Genomic DNA, 2,759 nt, shown 5'->3' with positions numbered 1-2,759 from the left:
TAACTCTTGTAGATTCTGATTCAGTGGATCTCAGGTTTGGCTTGGAATTCTATATTCTTAATGGGCTCCCCGAAATAAGCTTCTTATCAGGAAAATTTGAAAAACACTGGGCCTAAAGACTTGCTAGCTCATTATAATACTGTTGCCATTTTTCTTGACTAAATTTACGTATAATTAGACGTCACTAAAGGAAGGCACGTTATTGAATAAAAAGACCTTCTGCAAAAGTCCACAGAAGCAGCCCTGATTGTCAGGGGGCTCTGGACCCATTGTGCTGCCCTGCTGCAGGTATACTTGCCTGTATTTCAGACCCTCTAGCCCACATGACTCAAGGGATATTTGTGGTTGCTGTAATTCAGTGAATCTCAGGAGGTAGCTGCACACTCTCCTTGAAGTACTGGCTTAGGAACATTTTCTATTGACAGGTGCACCTGATGAAGTCTGACACAGGGGATGAGGTATTGATGATGACTCATCAGAAGTTTGTTCTACAAAGGGCACTTCTAAAGGGTTCTTCACAGTGAGGCTGCAGAGAGATGATAGACTTTGCAGTTGGGAAAAATGCAGAATAAGCAGATGTTCTTTGAAGAGACTGACTTTTCTGACACATTTAAAATAGCTTTGTGTTTAATGTGTAAGAAATATCTGGCCAGGCACGGTGGCTCACGCCTGTAATCCCAGCACTTTGGGAGGCCAAGGCGGGCAGATCACGAGGTCAGGAGATCGAGACCATCCTGGCTAACATGGTGAAATCCCGTCTCTACTAAATACATAAAAAATTAGCCGGGCGTGGTGGCAGGCACCTGTAGTCCCAGCTACTCAGGAGGCTGAGGCAGGAGAATGGCAGGAAGCTGGGAGATGGAGCTTGCAGCGAGCAGAGATCGTGCCACTGCATTCCTGCTGGGGTGACAGAGCAAGACTTCATCTCCAAAAAAAAAAGAAGGGGGATGGTTCCAAGATGGCTGAATAATGAATAGGAACAGCTCCAGACTACAGCTCCCGGCATGAGCGATGCAGAAGACAGGTAATTTCTGGGTGATTTCTGCATTTCCAACTGAGGTACCGGGTTCATCTCACTCGGGTGTGTCGGAAAGTGGGTGCATGACAGTGGGTGCAGCCCACCGAGCAAGAGCCGAAGCAGGGCGAGGCATCGCCTCGCCTGGGAAGCGCAAGGGGTAAAGGAATTCCCTTTCCTAGCCAAGGGAAACCATGACACACAGCACCTGGAAAATCAAGTCACTCCCACCCTAATACTGCACCTTTCGAAGGGTCTTAGCAAACAGCACAGGAGACTATATCCCGTGCCTGGCTCGGAGGGTCCCACGACCACGAGACCTCCCTCAGTGCTAGCACAGCAGTCTGAGATCTAACTGCAAGGCGGCAGTGTGGCTGGGGGAGGGGCACCCACCATTGCTGAGGCTTCAGTAGGTAAACAAAGTGGCCAGGAAGTTCGAACTGGGTGGAGCCCACTGCAACTTAAGGAGGCCTGCCTGCCTCTGTAGACTCCACCTCTAGGGACAGGGCATAGCCAAACAAAATGCAGATGAAACCTCTGGAGATTTAAATGTTGCTGTCTGACAGCTTTGACGAGAGTAGTGGTCCTCCCAGCATGGAGTTTGAGATCTGAGAACAGACAGACTGCATCCCCAAGTGGGTCCCTGACCCTCAAGTAGCCCACCAGGGAGGCATCCCCCAGCAGGGGCAGACTGACACCTCACACAGCCAGCTACCCTCCCTGAGTCGAAGCTTCCAGAGGAACGATCAGGCACCAACATTGGCTGTTCAGCAATATTCACTCTTCTGCATCCTCCGCTGCTGATACCCAGGCAAACAGGATCTGGAGTGGACCTCCAGCAAACTCCAACAGAACTGTAGCTGATGGTCCTGACTTTTAGAAGGAAAACTAACAAACAGAAAGGACATCCACACCAAAATCCCATATGTATGTCACCATCAGCAAAGGCCAAAGGTAGATAAAACCACAAAGATGGGGGAAAAACAGACCAGAAAAGCTGAAAATTCTAAAAATCAGAGCACCTCTCCCACTCCAAAGGAACGCAGCTCCTTGTCAGCAATGGAACAAAGCTGGATGGAGAACGAATGACTTTGATGAGTTGAGAGAAGAAGGCTTCAGATGATCAAACTTCTCTGAGCTAAAGGAGGAAGTTCAAATCCATGGCAAAGAAGCTAAAAACCTTAAAAAGATTAGACGAATGGCTACCTAGAATAACCAATGTAGAGAAGTCCTTAAATGACCTGATAGAGCTGAAAACCATGGCACAAGAACTATGTGACAAATGCACAAGCTTCAGTAACTGATTCAATCAACTGGAAGAAAGGGTATCAGTGACTGAAGATCAAATGAATGAAATGAAGTGAGAAGAGAAGTTTGGGGGAAAAAGAGTAAAAAGAAATGAACAAAACCTCCAAGAAATATGGGACTATGTGAAAAGACCAAATCTACGTCTCATTGGTGTACCTGAAAGTGACAGGGAGAATGGAACCAAGTTGGAAAACACTCTGCAGGATATTATCCAGGAGAACTTCCCCAACCTAGCAAGGCAGGTCAACATTCAAATTCAGGAAATACAGAGAATGCCACAAAGATACTCCTCGAGAAGAGCAACTCCAAGACACATAATTGTCAGATTCACCAAAGTTGAAATGAAGGAAAAAATCTTAAGGGCAGTCAGAGAGAAAGGTCAGGTTACCCACAAAGGGAAGCCCATCAGACTAACAGCAGATCTCTCGGCAGAAAC

The sequence above is a fragment of the Rhinopithecus bieti genome, unplaced genomic scaffold (assembly GCF_001698545.2).
Source record: "Rhinopithecus bieti isolate Rb0 unplaced genomic scaffold, ASM169854v2 scaffold_7604, whole genome shotgun sequence".
Taxonomy (NCBI): domain Eukaryota; kingdom Metazoa; phylum Chordata; class Mammalia; order Primates; family Cercopithecidae; genus Rhinopithecus; species Rhinopithecus bieti.
This window is presented reverse-complemented; position numbering follows the sequence as displayed.